Here is a 24,595-nt window from a genome sequence, read left to right on the forward strand (position 1 = left end):
CATGGCTATGGAGCCCTCCCCCCTCCATTTCGTTGCCTGCGCCTTCATCTCCGTTCCTTCATCACGTGAAAAAATCCCCCCCCCCCTTCATTTCTAAATTTTTTGGGGGCCAAAGGGCCCCCTAAGGGTCACACCCTTTGGCTTCTCCACACTTTGGCCCTTTGGCCTTCCGGGCACTCCCTCTTCCGTGTCCGGGGTCCAAACTGCGAGCCAAAAATTCCTGCACGTCCGTCTTGAGGTCCCGCACTGCTGTCCATCTCCCAAGGTCTCGTTTGCCATGCCAAAAAATTATGGAAATTCTTCGACTGCCATCCAGTGGCTCTTTTAAGCACTTTCTGAGCATTGCCACTTAAAATCGTACTGATTGCCACCGCCGCCTTCGACGAATTCTATTTTTCGCCTGATATTCATAGTTTTTGGCTATTTTTAAGCTCTTCTTAGCATCAAAAATCATCTATCAACAATTCTTTCTAAAATTCCCATATTGCATTTTTTGGACATTATCAAAGTTGTAGAGAAATTTTCTATCCTTTGTCTCTCCCATTCATATAGGGTTTAAGGCATTTCTCAAATTTCCAAATTATTGTATATCTTTTTGAAGTTGCGCATGGCCATTGTGAAAGGCGATTCTTGAAAGCACTTCTTCACATTTCTTGATGCAAACATATGGAATTGATGTAGGATTGATAGAGTAAGCATAATCTAAATGCAACCTTAAAAGCTTATTAAGAATCTAGATCTCTATATTTATCGTACAAACATCCACTCTTTATAAATGTAGTTCAAAGGATAGGCTCCCACTTTCTATCTTGCAATTCATTAATGGTACTACTTTGTAAACTCCTTCCTACACTATTCAAAGCCCTAACCCTCGTCTATTTGTCTTGTCCCTTGTTGATGGGGCAATACCTATGCTTCCTGTGTTAGACCAATATGAGGAAGTCATTCTGTCCATACAATAAAGCATGGATTTGGTATTGTTGCTCTACCAAAAATCCAAAATATGCATTTCAAGGCTTTCAAGCTAGTGCTTTAATGCCATTAGTATTTCAAATAACCCAATACCTTCTACCTCGAGTACCTCTACTTTTTATTATGAATCTATGATGCTTCATATGTTTGCGTGATTGAAAAGCCATTCATGTGTCTTGTTGGGTACCTAAGCTGCACCTATCCACCATAGATCATTTTTAGATTGAGTGCTTTTAGCCTTTTCTTGTGATGAAAAATCCCTTATATGCTGTAGAGCATATTTATGAGTGCAGTACTCATACATTCCATCTTTTGGTGTTTTATTATTTGTACCTTATCTATTTTTAATACAAATACAAATACAAGTCTATTCTCTCGTTGGCTACCTAAGCTGGGACTGAAGTCCTTTTCTCTCATGATCTATTTTTCTATTTTTTTCTATTTTTTTTTTCTTTCTACAAGTAAATGGCAGAACACCATAGATCATAACCAACCTTGCCACGTCCATTGGATTTTATAGGATGGTAATTGAATAGAGGCAAGAGGTGGAGGTGAAGGGCTAAAAAAAATGAGGCCAGTCATTAGAATGAGAATGATGGATATCAGCAACAACAACATGACAAGTAGTAGGGAGCAATGCCTCCAAGGGAGAGGGACTATTGACTATGATTGTCAAGATCCCTAGGGAGAGTAATGTTAAAATGCATGGGTCTAGGACATGGCTATGGATGGTGAGTATACACCCACTACATGGTATGAGAGTCATAAAGAGGAGGAGGTAGGGCATAGCCTGACACTCTCAATCAAGAAGCACCAAGTCATGCAATCATAAATACTTACATGTATCAAGTTAGGTCCCTTACTTGCTACAATTGTTGATGTGTGGCCATGACAGTCATGACAATGGCTTCTCTTGACAGTTCACCATCAGTGATAGCTCCCTAATTTTGATGGCACCTTCTCCTCTTGCTTCTTTGTATTCATCACCCCTAATGATGACAGTGAGGATTTTTTCATTCATCTCTGTCATCCTCTCTGGTCGGCCAAGTGATGTTGAACCTTGCGGTACCCCTAAGCAATGTGGGAGAGGCACGAGTGACCATGAGGATGATTGTGTTGAAGATGTTTAATAGTTCATGGTATGGCCCATACCACATGAAGTACCTTGGCCTATTCTTCGGTAAGCCTCCAAGCTACTTGACGATCGGGGAGTTCTCGGGAGACTACGAGTGGGATACCGCGGGGTTGTTGGTTGGCGGACCTAGAGATGTTCACTACTAAGAACTGGGAGTTGGAGGTCAATCAATTGATGATGGTTGCTGCAAGGAACTCACCCCTTACAATGGTGGGGAAGGAAAAACCTTCAAGCTCCAAGAAGTGGAGATGTGAAAAATGATTAAAAGATGATTTACATTGGTATACTCTTACCTTTTACACTCCAGTCCAAACTAGGCTAATTTCCTAATTAAAGCAACTTTGCTTTATTACAATCCATTCCTGCCCAAAAGCTTTGTCCTCAAAACTTTGAAAAGTGAAAGGACAAATGAATGGTAACTCGTTAAGAAGTGAGAGGCCAATGCTGAATATCCTTGTTGAAGTTGTCCATTGAAGAAGATAATCTTCCATTGAAAAGAGTGACACATGATTTTTGATGTTGAGAAGTGCTTAAAAATAGCCAAAAATTATGAATATCACGGGAAAAATAGACTTTGTCGAAGGCGGCGGTGGCAATCAGTACGATTTTAAGCAGCAAGTCCCTAAAGCGCTAGTACTAATTTTCATGGAAAATCAAATGATGGCGGATGGTCAAGCTAGAGTTTTCCTAGATGGAAAACGACGTCAGGAATCCAACGCAAGTCTCAGATCTCAAATCCGATGTCGTTTGCCCCTCCAAAACCGGAAAAGCCACTTGCAGTAGTGTGAAACCAACAAGCTAAAACTAGTTTTTTTAAAGCTTTAAAGCTTAAGCTAATAATGAAGGGAAAGAAAACGTTCTTTTCATACGACAGGGGGGGCGCGAATCTTTTTGCGCCCCCTCAGATTTGATGCCTCCTGGAGGATGGGGGATAAAGAGAGAGAAGGGGAGATTGCTGATCTACTCCCTGAGAGGAATATGATGGCTCCAATCTTGCAGAATATGGTGGAGAATTGAAGAATCTAGTTTTCAGTATTTCTCTCTCCTCCCTCTCTCTCCTGCATAGAGGCAATTCATGTGCAAGAAATCAAGAAGAAGAGGGGCTAAAGGATGCTTGTCTAGTTGTGATCGAATTGCTTCAAGATGAAGAGGAGGCTGAGGAAAGAGGTTCAACACTGAAGAATGGTTGCTGGTTGTTCCATGGGCTTCCTAGAATAATTATTAAAAAACCCACAACATGCAAGACACGTGGTATGCTCCAATTTTATGAAGAAATTTGCTTGTTTTTGTTGTTTCATGGTCCAAATGTTGTTCATATGCAATGAATTTTTGTTTGAACCTTATTTGAATCATGTTTGAGGGCTATAACTACAAAAATGCAGTACCTGTAATGATTTAGAGCCGTTATTAATTCTTTAAAACCCGTAAAATATCATTTTTAATAGAAATTAGGGGTTTTTTCAATTTTGAGTTGGGAAAAAGAAGTAGAAATGGAATAAAATCAAAGAAATTGTTAAGTTTCAGTCAAAATAATAAGCCAATGTAAATAAATCAGAAAATACCTATTTTCTATGAATAATAAATAGGAAAAAATAGAGAAAAATGGGGTTTTTGCACTAAAAGAATATGGAAAAATAAGATTTATGTGCATGAATGTTTGGCAAGGTTAAAGCATGAGGTCAAGCCTCAGTTTGGACTCATCCTTTGTGTTATAGTACGTGTTTATTGTTTTTTTCATACAAAAATGACACAAAACACCATTTACACCTATGCATCGCAGCAACACCTAAACGGTGAGAGGGGGAGGAAGTTTGTGCAACGATATAATTGCTGAAAATATACAAATTCTGATTTTCCTCTTTGTGCATAGCATTTAGGGATCATTCCATAATTAAATATAGGCAGCTAGTAGCACGAAAGCTCCGGTGCTAGTCCCTAAAGTAGTGCATCAGGTAACACTTAGTTAAAATTCATGAAAGGGCTGTTTTCCACACCTCACATGAATGGTTATTTTAATCATAAAATGATTGTGCATAATTGTCATACACCTTGCATCAAGCATGCCACGTGGTATCTCCTGGAATGCAATGCAATTGATTGATAAACTTTGACCAACGCTGAGAAGACAGGAAACCTAAGTCGTAGGTTAGATGGGTGCTTCCATTGGGGAAAGTTTTGTGAGGCAAATCAAAATCTCCTGGAACGTTGAATTATGAAAGAGTGGAGTTTGTGCAAATGTTATATGTGTTAGCGATGCATCTTGGGGCCAATCCCCGAGGTGTAGGAGAGTCGCAGTGGAGCCACGACAATTAGCCGAGAGGTGCTTCCCTATGTGTGTATTACGAGGCATTATGCCTATATGTTATGGGATCTCCCCCTAAGGAGAAGAAAAGGTGAACGTTGGACTACATATTGGATACAAATGAAAAATCAGCATAAGCATTTGATGCAAAGTGAGTTTTAGATGCTCCTGGCCTGCGAGGCCGTGTGGTGGGGTTGTCTGTCGTATCCATGAGGTCCGGCTAATGCCATAGCCAATGCCGGCCTATTTTAGGTCCCATTAGTGATGCGTCTGTCGGGAGTTGCCAAGAAGTGGTGGTTCTCGAATCTAGGGTTTTTAGGGACCAAATAGTTGGTTTATGTCCTTTGACAAGGACCGTCAAGCTGAAATACAAAAAGCAGAACGTGCTGAGAGGGCTAGATGGCGGTTGGAGATTGTAAGATGCTATTCTCCTCAAAGGATCAGCCCATTACGTATAAGTGGCAATGGTTCTAGTAACCTAGGTGTTACGAGTAGCTCTTGGAGTGCAAGTGGAAGTCTTGATACTTCCCTATTTCCAGTTAATCAACCCACAACAAGTGGGGGTGTAGTGTTGCCTACACAAACTCTTGTTGTCAATCCGGTTGTAGCCATGGCACAACCTATCGCAATTCCAGTAGGTATACCAGATTTATCAGCATTAGGAGCACCGTTGCCCATTTTTCATGGGTTAGCAGAAGAAGATGGAGAACTCCACATTAAGGAGTTTCAAATGCTCATGTTCAACTATCGAATCCAAGAAGAAGGACACCTAATGATGTTCTTCAACATGATGTTAAAAGGAAGAGCGGCAGTGTGGTATCACGGTCTAGAAGCCGAAACCATAACTAGCAGTTCCCAATTCTTTACGGCTTTCCATAGGGAGTTTTCCCCTGAGAAGGGTGGACAATATTGGTTGCGTGTTCTAAATGTAACATGCCAAGAGCCAAATGAGAATGTCCAGGCATATGCCAAGAAACTAAAGCAAGTTCTTCGCAAACTTAACGCTTATATTCCCATTCCAGCGTGCACAATTTCAATATTTCCTACATGGATTGGATTTTAATATCTTGGTGCAGCTGAGTAGTGTTGCTTTGGCCGATATTGACACTGCCATTACCCAAGTAGAAGGAGTAGAGTCTTGCTTACAAGCAACTTATGCAGTAAGGATAAATTGGAATGGTAATAATTTGGCCTTGACCAATGGGAGTCAAGGAGATCCCATGTTAAATATGAGTGGCAGAGGGAGTACTATGTCGAATTTGCCTATGTTACCAGCTCCTCCTAGCATGACTTTGCCTATGGCTAGTCAGGTGGCCTCGGTAAATAGTGGTGGAAATAAAAAAATGAATCCTAATGTTGTCCCAGTTGGCGAGTGGCCGATTCCTAATCAAGTTGTTAGGCCCATGGGGCGATAAACTGACGATCGCCGCTATGAGTCGAGTGCTTCTAATGTCCTTGGTGAAGTTAAGGATATGATGAAGCACTACACCGATATGATCTCTGAACAGTATCAACAAATAGCTGTGGATATCAACTTCCTTAAGAAGCAGCAGAATTTGATAGGGAGTCGATGCCCTGAAGAGGGTGCCTCCTCAAGATTCAGCTGTAAGTGGTGTGGTGGCCAACATTTTCCTAGGAATTGCCCAAATGTCAAATGTGATATTTGTGAGAAGTCTGGCCACTTAGCCCCTACCTGTTGGAGTAAGATTATTTCTCTCCAACAAGGGAGTAAACAACCAGGTCCAGTTAACCATCACGCACAAGGGAATAATCTCCAGTAAGACGATGAACCAAGGCAAATACTACAAAGAGAAAAGGCTATTGTAAATGAGTTACCTCATGGCAGTGGAGTTAGCCTTATTGAGGCTGTACATGTCAATGATGCTGGAACTTCTAATCTACGAGCCATAACAAGAGGTCAAAAGATTAAAGAGGGTGACAAAGGAATCATAAAACCTGTCGAGGGAAGCCCTAAGCAAGATGCTAGGGAAAAGCGAGTCCTGAATCCTGTAAGGAAGGTGGACCGTTAAGACCTGTTGGTAGTAAAGTCGATCTCGAGGAGGATAAAGGATTGCCAAGAAAGAGGGTAAAGGCTAAAAAAGAGGCACCAAAGCCGATGGAAAGACCAAAGGAGAGAATGGTTTGGCGCGAGAAGAGAACTTTGGCTAATTACCACGACTTTGATCTAGCAAGTTCCCTTTGAGAAGTCAAACCAGACGTGAATCTCCTGCAATTGATTAAACTTTCTCCAGGAGTACGTAAGGAATTCAAGAAAATCCTGTGTATAGGGTATATAGTAGAACCTTTGGGCATAGCTAGAGTGGGGGAAGATTGGTTCGATCATGCTGAAAAGCATTGCCCTAGGGTTCTAGCATATGTTGAGCATGCTATCGTGGACACTGGATCCTCTGTCAATATCATAAGTTCAGACTTGATGTAGAGGTTAGGTCTAGAGATCCAAAAAGATGGCTCCACACTTCTTAGGATGGCTGATGATAGTCTAAGACAACCAGAAGGTTGCATTACTAAGGTCACGTTTGGCGAGCGTGGAATGCTATTTGGACTTTAGGGTGATAAGGTTTGCAGGATGTCCTAGCTATCAGGTTTTGCTAGGCAGGCCATGGATTCTACGGACAGACTGTCAAGTCGATATACGTGCTGGCCGAGTGATTCTAGAGGTCGAGGTGCCCATCGTATAATAGTGGATGCTTACCCTGAGTCCCCTCAGAGTGAGAGAGCTCCACTATCCTCCACTGAACTAGAAACAATAGATGATCCATCTGGTAGTGAGACGTCATCGAGCGATGGATCTAAGGAAGGGTCCACTACAGAGGATATTTATCAGATAACCTTGAATGAGCCAATAGAGCCTCATGATTGAATAAGAGACGCGGACGTTATTGAGCTGGATCTTAGTACGCTAAATGATTCGTGGCCAATTAAATTAGGGTCCATGCTCAGTTCGGAAGAAAGAGAGGATTATGTGTCCTTAATTCGAGAGTTCCATGATATCTTTGCTTGGAGCTATGATGAACTTCGGGGTATTCCTCCTAGTCTAGCTGTGCATACTTCCTGTAAAGGAAGGTACCCACCTTGTACGTCAGAAAGTAAGGCGTATGCCTTTTGAATTAAGGGACGGGTTGTAGGAGGAACTACAGAAGTTGCGGAAAGCAGGTTTGATCTTCCCTGTTCAACATATAGAATGGTGTTCACCAGTAGTGATCAGGAAGAAGAAGAATAATCAAATCCGTCTTTGTGTAGACTTTACAGAGCTGAATAAGTAGACTGTTAAAGATTACTACCCATTGTCGTTTATTGACTAAATTTTGGATCAACTAGCGGGTAGGGAAATCTATTCATTCATAGACTGCTTTGTAGGGTATAACCAAATGGCGATCGCTGAGCAAGATAAGCTAAAAATGTAATTTATTACAGTCTTCGATACTTTGCATACCATGTGATGGCATTTGGGTTGTGTAATGCACCTGGTTCGTGGCAAAGAACAGCCGACAAGACCTTTGGTGACATCTCCCCAGAGGAACTGAAAGTATTCATTAACGATCTAAGGGCAGTCACCGTAAGGGATAGACAGTTGATCATTTTGCAGAAGTGTTTTGAGTGTTGCAAACAATTTTGCATAGCTCTTAACCCACGGAAGTGCATCTTCGGAGTTCCTTATGGGCTCTTGTTAGGCCATATGGTCAGTTCCATAGGGATTGTGACTAATCCTGAAAAGATCAAGGTCATAGTCGCCATGAGTCTGCCACGTACTCCAAAGGAAGTGCATAGCTTTCTGTCATCAGTAGGGTAGTATCGGAGGTTTATCAATGCCTTGGCAGAAAGAACATTGCCACTGACCAACCTATTGTCCTTTAACTATCAGTTTACATGGAGTGATGCTTGCAAAGTGTCTTTTGAGGATGTGAAGCAAGAGCTTGCCAAAGCACCTATTTGAAAAGCACCAAAAAGAGGTGAAATGTTCTATATATTTTCAGCAGCAACCATGTATAGTGTCAGCTACTGTTTGGCCCAAATTTGGGTGGAAAAGTGGTATCATCCGATAGCTTTTGCTAGTCAAAAGTTGGGCATATAAAAAATTAACTACACATATATGGAGAAGTTGTGCCTTGCGATGGTATTTGAGACCAAAAAATTCAGGCACTACATTCTTTATGAGAGGGTGGTTTTTTTATACAAAGACGGAAGGGCTTTGATTGTTGTTGAATACGTTACAGCCGCTTGACCGTTTAGCAAAGTGGTTAATCACTTTGTAGGAATTTGATTATGAGATTAAGAGCAAGCCACCGAAGCTTCAGGGCATTGTAGAGTGTCTTGTGGAATTGAGAGAGCCAAAAGAGGTTGTGGTTGAAGGAACTGACATGGAGACTTTGTTGAAGATTGATACGACATCTATTCCCTCCTAGTATGCTACTATAACGCACTATCTTTCTACGGGAGAGACTGGAGCTACTTTATCAAAATCGGAGAAGAGGAAGATTAAACAGTAGGCATTGAAATTTCTTTGATCACATGCACATTATATCGACAGGGTGTTGATCATATCTATCGCTGATGTGTGATGCCTGACGAGGTTCCCTTTATTTTGAAAGAGTGCCATGACTCCGCTTGTGGAGGGTACTTCGCTAGGTGGTTAACGGCACAGAAGGCTTTAAGAGCTGGATATTGGTGGCCGTCCATCTTTCAAGTTTCATTTGACTATGTCAAGAGATGTGATACCTGTTAAAGGCATGACAACAGAGAGAATAGGAAGCGTCCACTTACGCCTATCATGGCTATCCTTCCATTTGAGAAGTGGGACTTTGTGGGTCCTATTACCCCGTCGTCTACTACTCAGAAGAGATATATTATAGTAGCAACTGATTACTTTACAAAGTAGTCAGAAGCATGGGCTACGAGGCACGACAATGCAAAAGAGACTTCCGGTTTCCTACTTGAGCAAATCATCTACCGTTTTGGTCCGCCAAAAGAAATATTATCGGACCGTGGAACTCACTTTTTAAATAAAGTGATTAAAAGTCCGACTGAAGCTTGGAAAATCAAGCATAACAAGACAACCCCCTATAATCCGCAAGAAAATGGACAAGTCGAAAGTACCAATAAGTAGCTTGTGGGTATCTTATCCAAGATAGTCTCCGAAAAGAAGCGGGGCTGGGATACAAAATTATATGTGGCAGTTTGGGCATATAATAGACGTTTAAACAAGCCACTGGCCACACCCCATTCAAATTAGTTTACGGGGAGGAGTGTGTTTTACCCTTAGAAATTGAGTTGCCAACCATAAGATTCACAATCAATCATTCTCTGGGTGATGAAGATGCCCTATTTGAGCGGTTTACGACTATAGCCCACTTAGACGAGCTCAAATTGTAGAGTTTGTTGCACCAGAAGGTAGCTAAACATCGGATGAAACGGTTGCATGATCTGAAAGCGAAGAAATATACTTTTAAAAAGGGGCAGTTAATTCTATATTACGATGCACGTAGGGAGCTATTTCCAGGAAAGTTGGAACCTCGATGGGATGGCCCTTACAAGATAGTTCGGATAGGTAAAAATAAGTCCACAGTTCTATTAGCTGATCTACAAGGAGTGGAATTTAAGAATAAGGTTAATCTTAATAAAATTAAACCTTATTATTTCTAAGTATGCTAACGCAAAAAAATGCATTGCAGGTCCATGCTGGGGCTGATTGGAGACCTGCAGGAGAGCTTAAATTGGTTGATGGGGTGGTTAATCCCTTATTTGGAGCACCCATATCTCGAGCAAAGATATCATCAAGGGAGGCTTATCTGGTGGAGCAAGGGATATAAAGTGATTGAGCAAGAAGACGGTACCTTTGTATGGGAAATTAAAGTTTTCTCCCATCACTTTTTACAAATCTTGACAAGCATCCCTGTTGAGTTTAATGAAGAAGGTGCGATGGAGCTGTCAGTTCATCCTCTAAATATATTGAACTTTGACTATCATAATTATGAATAGGGGACTTCTTGATGGCTGGCTGTGTAAACCCATTTTGGACGTATATATTATACTTTGATGGAGCGTCCAGAGGACCTAATAGGAAAGGAAGTGTTGGAGTAGTTATCCGAGATCCCCGATGTAGAGTTACAATGAAATTAACTGCTTATCTCAGTGTAGGATTTACTAACAACATGGCTGAGTATAAAGCTCTGATTATGGGATTGAATATTGCTAAGAAAGGTGGTATTAGGTGGTTGTTAATAAAAGGGGATTCCTAGCTGATCTTAAATCAACTCAATGGGACATATATAGTTCGGAATCCTCTCCTTCGTATGTATCATCGAACTGCTATAACCCTACTCGATGAATTTGAGAGCATATCTCTTCAGCTGATTCCTTGTTATTGGAATCAGTTTGCGGATTTCTTAGCTAATTTTGCTTATGAAGAGGACCTCTTTTTCAATTGTGGTCCTAGTCCGGATGTTGCTATTGATAATGAGACAAGACCTAGCGATGGTTGATACGGGTAATGAGAAGAGTGGCTGAGACCCATCTACCACTATTATCTTGGACCCATAGGTTGATCCGACGACATGTTATACGCACACCTCTTGTTATCTATGCAGGAGGTATGGGCCATGACTTGATGCATTTAGTTTAGGGCTGAGAGCCCTATTTTTCCCTTTGGAATGGAGCGTATTTGCGTATATCTACCTTCTTCCAAGGAGGGATCTCTATGAGCTGGTTTGTTTGTTTCATTAGGCCAAGAGGGCTAGTTGCTTTAAGTAGTTAATGTCTGATTCCTTTAGGCCAAGAGGGCCCTTTGTTTTCAGGTTTTAATAATCTATCTCTTTAGGCCAAGAGGGCCAGCTAGTTTGCAGTGAAATGTGCTATTTCTTTAGGCCAAGAGGGCCCTATCTCTATTTGGTGCAGGTACATTTAATGCTTTGTTGTCTTAGTGATTGCACCATACAGGTTGACAAAGTCGCTGGAGGGAGGCATTGCTACAAAGGAGCTTCTTGTGGCCATTTCAGGTGGTTTTGTCCCCTTTTTGAGTTTTTCCCTTAAGCAATTAATGGTATATGTGCGGGTGAGGGTTACTTTCTTTTGTTTGTTGGGGACATGCAATCAAGGCATGCAGTCCCAGGTTTAGGTTAGGTATGTTTGAGGGAGGTCTAAGTAGTTGTTGGCTTCTGTAAAGACATTGCTAGGCATTGAAAGCCATGTTTTAGATGGGAGTTCTAGTGACCCTATTCTGCCAGCCCGCTAGGCAGCCATTCTAGGAGTTATTGCTTAGTTGTGAGACAGTTAGAGAAGCCTGCCAAAGAAAAATGATGATGCTAAAAAGACAAAAAAACCCTGAATATCTCAAAGAAAGTATATATATACAAAGGTGTGTAAAAAAGGGTTTTAACCCCTATAAAAATAGAAAAGGAAAGAAAGAAAAATCCTTGAGCTGTTGTTTATCGCCTTGCGAAGGCTTGGTAGGTTATTGGGGATGAGATAAGATCCAGGGCCGATGCCTTGTCTTCCTAGGGGTGGCACCTAGCTGAAAAGCAAAGAAAATATAAGAAGGTTGGAGCGAAAATAAAAGTGAGTATTAGAAAAGGATTTAGTGTCGCCTTGCGAGGGCTTGGTAGGTTCTTGGGTACTGAGTCAGGACCTAAGGCCAATGCCCTATTCTCCTTGGGTCACTACGCTCAGCTCGCTCCTTTTTACACGCCCGAGTATGGAAAAATAAAAGCCGAAAAGAAGAAGAAATGTGCTAAAAGAAAATATTTCTTGATCAGGCTATAAGAGTCCTCGCCTAGTGGGAGCTCCTGGTTGAGTTGTCCTTAGTTAGGTAGGTAGATCATACCACCACTTAGGGTGACCTCTTTGATAGCTCTTTTTAATTTGGTCCTGTTGCAACAGTCGGTTAGTGACTAGCTTCAGGCCTTCTATCAGATTATGCTGGGCCTACTCCACGTGGATTTCATGCCTTGGTTTTGTCAGGGGGTAGGGTATGAGCTGTGATGTGTTGTGTTGTGCATTTTTTGTATCAGCTTGATACTCCTTTTTGTTGTTTATGTGCAGATCTATTCGTGGGATTCGACGGGCTGAGTCGCCCTATCCCGTGGTCGCCAATGACAAATGATTTTTGATGCTGAGAAATGCTTAAAAATAGCCAAAAATTACGAATATCAGGGAAAAAATAGACTTCGTCGAAGGCGGCAGTGGCAATCAGTACAATTTTAAGCAGCAAGTCCCTAAAGCGCTAGTGCTAATTTTCATGAAAAATCAAATGATGGAGGATGGCCGAGCTGGAGTTTTCCTAGATGGAAAATGATGTCAGGAATCCAGCGCAAGTCTCAGATCTCAAATCCGATGTTGTTTGCCCCTGTAAGACCGGAAAAACCACTTACAGTAGTGTGAAACCAATAAGCTAGAACTAGTTTTTTTAGAGCTTTAAAGCTTAAGCTAATAATGAAGGGAAAAAAAACGTTTTTTTCACACAACAGGGGGGGGGGGGGGCGCAATTTTTTTTGCGCCCCCTCAAATCCACGATTTGAAGCCTCCCTGGAGGATGGGGGATGAAGAGAGAGAAGGGGAGATTGCTGATCTACTCCCTGAGAGGAATATGATGGCTCCAATCTTGCAGAATATGGTGGAGAATTGAAGAAACTAGTTTTCAGTCTTTCTCTCTCCTCCCTCTCTCTCTTGCATAGAGGCAATTCATGTGCAAAAAATCAAGAAGAAGAGGATTGTGATCTCTTGCATAGAGGGGCTGTGATCGGATTGCTTCAAGATGAAGAGGATGTAGAGGAAAGAGGTTCAGCATTGAAGAATGGTTGCTGATCGGTCCATGGGCTGCCCAGAATAATTATTAAAAAACCTGCAACATGCAAGACACGTGATATGTTCCAATTTTATGAAGAAATTTACTTGTTTTTGTTGTTTCATGGTCCAAATGTTGTTCATTTGCGATGAATTTTTGTTTGAACCTTGTTTGCATCATGTTTGAGGGATGTGACTACAAAAATGCAGAACCCATAATGATTTAGAGCCGTTATTAAATCTTTAAAACCTGCAAAATGACATTTTTAATGGAAATTAGGGGTTTTTTTCAATTTTGAGTTGGGAAAAAAAGTGAAAATGGAATAAAATCAGAGAAAGTGTTAAGTTTCAGTCAAAATAATAAGCCTATGCAAATAAATAAAAAATAAAATTTCCATGAATAATAAATAGAAAAAATAGCAAAAATATGAAAAATTGGGGTTTTCGCGCTAAAAAAATATGGAAAAATAAGATTTATGTGTGTGAATGTTTGGCGAGGTTAAAGCATGAGGTCAAGCCTCAGTTTGGCCTTGTCCTTTGTGTTATATTACGTGTTCATTGTTTTTTTTCATACAAAAATGACACAAAAACCATTTACACCTATGCACCACAGCAACACCTAAACGGTGAGCGGGGGAGGAAGTTTGTGCGACGATCTAATTGCTGAAAAGATTCCCTCTTTGTGCATAATATTTAGGGATAATTCCATAATTAAATATAGGCAGCTAGTAGCCCAGAAGTTCCGGTGCTAGTCCCTAAAGCAGCGCAGCATGTAACGCTTAGTTAAAATTCATGAAAGGGATGTTTTCCACACCTCACATGGCTGGTTTTTTTAATCATAAAATGGTTGTGAACAATTGTCATACACCTTGTATCAAGCATGCCACATGGTATCTCCTGGAATGCATTGCAATTGATTGATAAACTTTGACCAACACTGAGAAGATAGGAAACCTAAGTCATAGGTTAGACGGGTGCTTCCGTTGGGGAAAGTTTTGTGAGGCAAATCAAAATCTCCTGGAACGCTGAATTATGAAATAGTGGAGTTTGTGCGAATGTTATATGTGTTAGCAACGCATCTTGGGGCCAATCCCCGAGGTGTAGGGGAGTCGCAGTGGAGTCGCGGCAATCAGCCGAGAGGTGCTTCCCTATGTGTGTATTACGAGGCATTATGCCTATATGTTATGGGATCTCCCTCTGAGGAGAAGGGAAGGTGAATGTTGGACTACATATTGGATACAAACGAAAAATCGGCATAAGCATTTAGTGCAAAGTGAGTTTTAGACGCTCTTGGCCTGCGAGGCCGTGTGGTGGGGTTGTCTGTTGTATGCATGAGGTCTGGCTAGTGCCATAGCCAGTGCCGGCCCATTTTAGATCCCATCAAAGAGTCTCCGAAATAAGCTCAAAACAGTGGAAATCTGGAATGTTGTCCTGAATAGGGTAGTAATAATAAATGACCCATAACTTTGGATAGAAATGTCAAATTGTCACATATGAGATATAGAAATGAAGTATAGTTCATAAGGTATCCATACGTATCATCAAAATCCAATTTTGATGTCGATAGGTCAATTGTTTTCATGATAGAAAATTAATATAGCAAGCTGTCCACTGTGCAATGAACTAGTTATCTTCTTGAAAAAGCTATGGAAATTGATCCAAATATGAAGCATGTTGCCAATATGATTCTTCCATAGGAAATCCCTTCCACTTGACAAGATATTCCATAACAATACGGTTCCTTAGAATCTTCTCTCTTGCTAACAATTCTTTCGGGTTCATAGATGATTAAGCCATCTTCATCAAGAGGAGGTAGTTCTTCAAGAACTTGTATGTTAGGCCCAATGTATTTCTTGAGTTGAGACACACGAAAAACATTGTGAATGCATTTGGTAGGAGGTAAGTCAAGTTGGTAAGCAAGATCCCCAACTTTCTTAATGATTTGATATAGACCATAATAGTGATGAGCAAGCTTATTATGTCCACCCTTGAGAGAAGCATAACGAGATTTAGCTACTTTTAGAAATACCTATTCTCCTTCTTCAAAATCCACATGTCTTCTTTAATTATCCGCATATGATTTCATTGTCTCTTGTGCCTTTCTGATATTTTCTTTGCATTGCTTCATTAAGGCTTCCATCTTTTCCAACTCTTTTCGAGCAAGAGAATTCACTTCATCATGAAACAACATTGAAGGTACTTGGACTTTATATCCATATAATCCCTCAAATGGTGACATTCCAATACTCATGTGATGAGTACTATTGTAACAGAACTCTGCAAGATGAATCCAATGATCCCATGCATTCAATTTATCATGGCAAAAGTGTCAGAGGTAGATTTCTAACCATTTATTGACCCTTTCAGTTTGGCCACCTGTTTGTGGATGATAGGCAGTACTTGGAGTTAGTTTTGTACCCATGGAAGTAAAAAGACTTTTCCAAAAATTCCCCATGAACTTGGAATCCCTATCAGAAAAAATATTCATAGGTAATCCATGAAGTCTGAAAATCTCTTCCATGAATTGATCCACCACCTGTTTGGCTGAATATTGGACTTTGGTAGGTAAGAAGTGGGCTGATTTTGTAAGACGATCAACCACAACAAAAATGCTATTCCAGCCTTGCTTAGTGGTAGGAAGTCCTGTAATAAAATCCATGCTGATATCAGTCCATTTACCATGGGGAATAGGCAAAGGTTGAAGTAGACCATTAGGTAATAGATTTGAGTCTTTATATCTGCTGGCATGGTAAGCACTCCATCACATAATCCTTGACATCTTTCCAAAGTCCCTTCCAATAGAAGCATTTATGAATCTTGTCAAAGGTTTTAAACAATCCAATATGTCCTGCCAAAGGAGAAGAATGCATCTCCTATAAAATTTGAGATTTAAATGATGATTGAGGGGTCAAGAATACTCTCCCTTTAAACCAAAGAAGTCCATTTTGCCATTTGAAATTGGAAAATTTAGATCCATCATCTTGCTATAATTTCTTCATAATATTGGCAGTGTGCTCATCTAAAAGATGTTCTTCTTGAATGTCTTGGATCCAATCTTTATGTATTGTAGATATACTAGAAACAGAACATGCCCACATCCTAGATAAAGCATTTGCCACTATATTATCCTTGCTTGCCATATAAGAAATCTCAAAATCATATCCCTGAAGTGTAGCTAACCATCGAGAGATTTGGCTGAGAGAGGAAATACCTCAGCACATGATAGTCACTCTTCACCTTAAAATGGTTGCCATAAATGTAGTGGTGCCACTTCTTGATCGCATGAAGAATGGCTAACATTTGCTCATAGACATGGAGTTGTCTTTCTTTTTCATCCAACTTCCTGCTTTCATAAGCAATAACACCATGGTCTTGGCATAAAACAACTCCACCTCTGCCACTAGCATAAAAATATATAGTGAACTCCTTGGAAAAGTTTGGGCACACTAAAATAGGTGCTGAAAGGAGTAGACTTTAAGCTCATTGAAACTCTTAGTAGCTGCAACATCCCAAAAGAAAGCTTCCTTTTTCAATCTGTCAGTAAGAGTAGCTGCTACATGGGCATAATCCTTGATGAATCTCCTATAGAAAGAAGATAATCCAAGAAATCCTCATAGTGAAGTAGAATTCTGTGGTATGGGCCAATCCTTGATGCATTGGACCTTCTTTGGATCAATCATAATCCCTTTCTCACCAATTATATGACCCAAATATTCTACTTCATTAGCCATAAAAGTACACTTACTTTCCTTTGCAAGAGCTTGGAAAGTTGCAGGTGCATTTGACAGTCCAAATGGCATACCTAGGAAGTGGTAGGGACCTCTTTCTGTTCTAAAAGCTGTCTTATACTCATCCCCTACTTTCATCTTGATTTGGTGATATCCTGATCTTAAGTTAATCTTTGTGAAAACTCTTGCATCTTTGAGTTCATCCAACAAATCATCAATGCGCGGAATTGGGTACATGTTCCTTATGGTGCTCTTGTTTAAGTCTCTATAGTCAATTGTTTATTGTTGTTTTGGCAGAGCCTAAAAAAGCTACATTCTTATACTCAATCCACCCTAATACATTCAATGCACAACTCTCATCACTCTGACAACACTCTTACTTCACCTCAAACATACACACAATTCCGCATGACTATTCCTCTCTCTCTAACAGAATCTACACTGAAAAACGGAATGGGAAATAGACAAGTAAAGAGACTAGAAACTGTCAAGAAGACTGTCATAACTATATTCCACCATAGCTACATCAGAAAATCCGCCAAGAAACTGATAGGCGTACACAAAACTCAAACGACATCATATATATGGGCATACCTATGACCATCCAACTTCCAAGATCCAAAAACCAACTTACTTTCAAACTTACAAAAGACACTTTAAATATTCAAAATTAAATCCGCCCAAGGTCTAGCCTAAACACTTGGCACAGCTCGGTGGATTGAGCCTACTGGCTAACCTCGGACCCACAATCCCTTCATCTGATTTTAGCCACTAGGGGCCTCCAGCTGATTCCCATTTCTTTCAGCTTCTTCTCCACCATTTTTTCCACCAAACTCTCTTTTGGCTTGTCCTTATCCCACTTCTTATGCTTCCTCTTCTTATCCTCCTTTTTTGAATCCGAATCGGAATCTGTATTAGAATCAGATCCACTACTTGTTCTTGACCTGGAACTTGAATCTGTATCTAACTCAGAATCATCATCACTGCTATCATCCAAAGATCTCATTTTTCTCCTTTTCTTCTTTCTTGAACTCTGCTTTGTGGATTTTGAATCAAACACTCCAAACCTCTTCTCTGCTCTAGTTGCTGTTTGTATTAAATCATTCAATCCTGCTTCAACATCCACTCTTGCAACTACATTCCGCAGCTCCTTTCTCAAGCCATTCATGTAATATCCGGCTAACATCTAATCAGTCGGCCTTTCTACTGCTGTAAGTCATCTCAAATACTGATTGAATTTTTTACTATAGTCCTCCACAAACATCTTCTTCTGCTTAATTTCTTTTAGCTTAGCAAGAACATCATTAGGAGTTTTCTCCTTCCGAAATCTACTAAAAAATGCTGCCTTTAAATCCAAGTAATTTGCAAAATGAGCTGGTTATAATTGCTCAGCCACTGCATGGCTCTTTCCTCCAAAGCTGCTTTGAATTGTCGCATTTTATGCTGAGCGTCATATACTCCATCAAATCCTCTGGCCTACCATCTTGTCTCAAATTGAGCTACGTGGCAATCGGGGTCTTCTTTTGACTTCCCTGAAAAGCTCTCGAACTTGATGCAAAAATCTTCCCTAGCTGCTGCCATCCTTCGTCGCGTATTTGGGGATAGATTACCTGCAGAAGATGCTGATGTCATTGGTGATGGAGGTGGTGCTGGTAAGCCCCCTCCTAATCCCAACGGATCAAATTGTAACCTCCTTCTTGCAAAAAAGACTTGCTGCAAAATGACTCCTCCTATCTCAATTAGTGTCCATTGCTGCAAAACGACTCCTCCTTCTTGCAAAAAATACTTGCTGCAAAACGACTCCTCCTATCTCAACTAGTGTCCATTGCTGTTGCTATTCCTCTTCTTGAAAAACTCCCCCATAATGCTCAACATCCTCCAAATCTTCTACACTCCTCTTAGATTCATACCTCCAAATCTTCTACACTCCTCTTAGACTCATACCCTGTGCTGACGCTTTGCATTCCAAGGGTTTCTTCCACATTAAGGTCATCCTCCTGCTGATGCAGCCTCCGCTGTCTTTCTGCCCACCTAGTAAAATATGAATGAAGAACTTGATTCGACTCTTCCAACCCGACTACCTCCTAGCATTTGACTCTCCAAGAAACATAGGTTCGACCACATATATGACTTTCTAAACTGCTCTGCATCCTCTCAGCACTCAACCTTCTACAGAAGAAAAGTGGACTCGACCATGAATACCTTCCACAAGCACCATGAATGCCAATGTTTATTGTTGCTTTGGCAGAGCCTAAAAAAACTGCATTCCTATAATCAATCCACCCTAATTACATTCAGTGCACAACTCTCATCACTCTGACAACACTCTTACTTCACCTCAAACATACACACAATTCCACATGACTATTACTCTCTCTCTAACAGAATCCACACTGAAAAACGGAATGGGAAATAGACAAGTAAAGAGACTAGAAACTGTCAAGAAGACTGTCATAACTGTATTTCGCCATAACTACATCAGAAAATCTGCCAAGAAATTGATAGGCATACACAAAACTCAAACATCATCATATATATAGGCGTACCTACGACCATCCAACTTCCAAGATCCGAAAACCAACTGACTTTCAAACTTACAAAAGACACTTTAAATATTCAGAATTAAATCCGCCCAAGGTCTAGCCTAAACATCAATGCACATCCTGAATGACCTATCTTTCTTTTTGACAATTAAAATGGGAGAAGCAAAAGATGACTGACTAGGATGAATAAACCCCATTTCCAACAAGTCTTTAACCTATTTCTCTACTTCTTCTCTCTCATACTTGGATAACATGTAAGGAGGTTTGTTGATGGGTTTTGTGTTAGGCATTAAATCAATAGGATGATCTACTTCTCGTTGAGGAGGCAATGATGTAGGTGGCTAGAATATATCCTTAAACTCTTCCAAAAGCTTACATAGACATGGATCTTGCTCCTTAGGTGAAGTAGATTGTTGATTTTCATCTGTCTTTGATAGAAGAAGTGTGAAAATGCAACACATAGCATTAATTTCCTTCTTCATCTTCTTCTTGCTAATTATTTCCACTTGCATCATAATAGTGCAAGTCTGTGATAATTCAATAGGAGCCTGCTAGCATATCGCTTTGCTCAACTCTTGAGTTTCATTAACCACTTGTATCTTCAATGGGGCTTCTATTTCTTGAGGTAGTAACTTCAGCTTATACAGTGATTTGGCATTGACAAAACTATGTGTGCTGCCTGTATCAATAACAATATGGGCAACCTTTGAATTTATAGTACCCTTAAGTGTACTTTCACCTTTACAACCCATCCATGTAGCTTGAGATATAGAACATAACATGGGTTGACAAGAAACCATAGAAGGATCATCAATCTCTGATCCACCAGGATCAATGGACCACGTGGATCATAAGGAAAATTACTAATCGGCTCTAATTTCTCTTGTGTGTCCTGATCATCATGCTCATGCATCTCATCACAAGTAGGAAGTGCCTCTACTTGCAAAAGATGTCCTTCTTGTGTCACCTCTTCATTAGAGTCTTCAATATTCAGCATATTAGACTTTGCCATATATCCCTTGCACTTCTGCTTGTGCTCAGGAGACCATTTCTCCCCACATTTATAACAAAGACCCTTGGATTTGTCATTAACAAGTACCTTGTTGCTGTTGTTATTGGAATATTGCCTAATTGTACCTTCAACCCTTTTGAATTCTCCTTTTGGATCAACATTATATATGAAATTATTGCCCTGTTTTGAACCATATGCTGTAGGATAAGTTGAAACCTTGCTGAAATTAATTTGAAACTTGTTGTCAGCTCTAAATCCCTCTCTTGCTATCCAGATCTCATAGACCGATTTGATTGATAATTCATTCATGTTTTGGGCTGAAATGAAGTCAAATCTCTTCATATTTTTGGTTGTATCTCTCAACATATTGAATGGCTGCATGAAAATTTGTAGGCTTGGCTACCCCAACTTCAACTGAAAGGTTTGGATCAAGACCAAAAATATATTTGTTTAATTTGGATGAATCGGAAATGCCTTCTACATACATGGAAAGGTTTAGAAATTGGCTAGAATATTCCCTCATGAAAGAACCCCTTTGCTTAAGATCATACCATTTCCTTTCAAGCCTTTCATTCTCCATTGGTGACACAAACACTTGAGTCATGGCTGATTTGAAGTCCTCCCAAGTTTGAAAACTCTCTCCAATCTTGGTCATGTATCTCCACCACGTATGTGCATATCCCTCTAGGTGTAGGGCTGCATAACAAATCTTTGCTTGATCATTGCGTCGTAGAGAGTGAAATACATTTCTAATTTGTTGAGACATTCTTCAAGTTCGGTCTGGTGAAGAGTTATCTACTTTGAAATTAGATATATTAATATTGTCCTTGTATTCCTTGTCATAATGATAGTGTTGCCCATTATGGTTGGTATATCCAAAAGATTGTTGTCTATTAAAATGATCAGTCATTGCTTGTTGTCCATGATTAGGGGTAGATGAATGCTACCCATTTCCATTATTTCCAAAAGATTGACGACCAAACAATGAGTTCCCATGAGAATGTTGGTTATGAGTGGATATTCCATGTGGCAACCTATGTTCATGATCTTCAGCATGTTGGAAACTGTCTCCTTTCCTTGCTTTATCATGTGCATACTTTCCTTGATCTTTTCTTGCATGATGAACTTGAGTATGTTGAGAACCAAACTCTTTGTAAAAGGGATGACATCCATGTACAAACTCATTTTTGTCATCATGTAGGGAATAATGTTGTTGTCCTTTATCTCTTGAATTAGTAAAGTTGGGCATGTTCCTATTCGAAGAATTGGTATGAGGCTGAATTGTTTCATTCACCTTAGAAGGTCCTCCATGTTCAAAAGTGGATGGTATATGCTGATGGGCTGTTGTGAATCTCACATTACCATAATAATAGGTACATCTTCAGCATGGGAAGGTGGATTGCTTTGCAATTTGTTACCCAAGTTGTTGAATATTGTGACCAGCTGTTCAAATTTGGCATCCATCCTATGGCTTTGCTGTTCCATGTGTGTAATCATCTTACCCAATTTTAAATCCATTGAATGTGTGATTTGGATTAGAACTTCATTCATGTTACCGATTTTCCTTGATAGCTATTGGAAGTCATTGGAATCAGGGGTAACATTTACTTCAGTTCTCGGCTCATTGTCATAAGGAACCCTTGGCCAATGGGCCTCTTCATTTGTTGTACTATTGCCTATAAATTATTTTTCCTAATTTGTGGCTCCAATGGTAGGATTAGCTTCAGTGTGGTAATATTCTAAACCCTCATTAATGTGCTCCAATACTTGCTCTTTCTTCTTGTTCCTTGCCATCATCATGGAAACTGTGGTAATTCAGGACTGCCTGACAAAGAATGGTCAACATCCAAAGCTATTATCCTCCAATATAAGTGCTTGATAGCTCCAAAAAAAGCTAATAACACGTAGATATACCAGATTTAATGAAATAACAAGTTTGGAATAGGTATGTGGCTGCTTCAGATCAAAACAGTGTACCTTATCAACCAGTCCCAGTGTTGTCTACAATGACCATCTATCACTAAAATGTCTAAAAATTTTGATCCATTGGTCCAAATGAAGTGCTTTATAGCTAAGCTCAAAGCTAAATTTTTCCTCTACACATTGAGCATAAGAACCAAATTTTTAGAGTAAAATATCATATTTCTATAATTGACTCTTTATGACTATCTAGGATTAGATAGTAACTTGTAATAACATGTAAATTCACAGTTTGGACCCTATTTCAAACCCTTTGGTCATAAATCATCAAGAACCACCTGTGGGCACTAAATTATGACTTGGAGGCTCAATGATCCACCTAGAATCAACTTCAAAGAACCTGTAGACATGCATATCTATTCAAAGATGTCACAAAGTGCCATGTTTTTCCCTGTTTGGTACCATAAGTCTTCAAGTCTTCATCCACTCTTTCCCAAGTGGTCTTTTGTGGTCCACCACCTATGGTGAGGGATAAAACAGTAGGACAGGAACCTAAATGGGCTCTGAAACTCTGAAAGGTGTGCAAAGTTCTTTCTGAGCCAGGTTGTGCACCCCTACGGAGTCTTAAATAGCAAGGGAGGGTCACCTCACTATTATCTTGCTATCTCGTCTGGCTTCGACATTTTTCCTCGATCAGAATATACATGGCAGAGCTATTATTCTCTTTCAATGATTGAAGAATAATACGTTATTTGAGTCAATCCTCAGTCATAAAGATTGATAGATCTTCTTCTTGAGTCCAACAATTGATCAAGAGAAGAATAAACTCCATAGTCCAACACATTAACTCCAAATTTGATCCAAGAATGGAATATAGATTAAGTCTTCAGCTCCAATGAATAGTATAGATGATAATTCCTAACATTTGAAACCTATTTGATGAAGATTTCAGTGAAATTCTTCAATCCTTGTCATACTCGCAATCCAAGAGAAGATTGGGTGTCACAATCTTGAATACATTGCTTGGATTCTTCAATATATTGAGTGCTTGAAGTAAAAGGAAGATCCCTAGAGTGATTTAAAGCAAAAGCCCCATGATATTGAAGAAAATAATCCAAGAATTAGATTATTAAATCTTGCTACCTTGTTTTGATTCCATAGCCACAATTCCTGAAGCTTTCAAGTTCGAGAATGCATCAATGTCGGTCCCTTGAGTGTTGAGGAAACTCCAGGAATGATTTGCCATCAAAACTCCGCTCATTTGCTTTGGGAAAATTGAGATTCCTTGTTGCTATCCAAAACTGTCAAGGATAGGGTTTCATGGGAGAGAAAAGAGTCCAAGAATAGGAAGAAATCTTGCTCAAGCTTGATGAAGACTACTTGTCAAGGGTTTATAAGCTTTATTCATGGATGATTTGAGCTTCATAGCTCATCTTTGAGATGAAATAGGAAAGAATATGTAGTAGGTGCAATTCATGCTACTGTCCATTCTTGGATTCCAAGGAAGAAATAAGGTATGATGAGCCCAAACCACTACTTCATGGAAAGCTCAAGAGGTGAAGATCAAGGTTATGAAGTCCATTGGCATGATAGAGATCATGGGCAAGAGATATGATCATACTTTGGCCATGGATTCATGAGAAAAGCTTGAGAGAAAAAGGTAAGAACCCTTGTTCTTGAAAAGTAACTCAAGTTTAACCCAAACTAAACCATGTATCCTTCATTTTGTCCAACTCTCTTCATTTTTTGGGCCAAAATTGAGCCACGGCCTACTATTTCGGCCAAGAACCTCCATCTTCCTCAAGATCTCTTTCAAGAAACCTCTAGAATTAATCCCGACTTGTTACAGAGAATTCTAACTAGTCACGATTTGAACTGTACCAAACCCTATGACCAAATCTTGGTACTCCAGTTATCTGTTACCTTTCCTTGTGACTAAATTCTCCATGAAATGGACTCTTCCCATGGATCAAAGTCCATGCTCTGATATCAATTGAAATGAAGGTTACCACTTCAATGGAAATTTACATAAGACTAACAAGAAATGCTGGGAATCATAGCTTGCCATTTCTTAATTCAAGATGTCTTACAACCAAGAATTACAAGAGATGTTAAAGCCATGTAAGCTTGAGAATCAATTGATGATGGATGCTACAAGGAACTCACCCCTTACAATGGTGGGGAAGG

The sequence above is a fragment of the Lygodium microphyllum genome, chromosome 11 (genome assembly GCF_053477565.2).
Source record: "Lygodium microphyllum isolate KBCC chromosome 11, Lygodium_microphyllum_v1.1.10, whole genome shotgun sequence".
Lineage (NCBI taxonomy): Eukaryota > Viridiplantae > Streptophyta > Polypodiopsida > Schizaeales > Lygodiaceae > Lygodium > Lygodium microphyllum.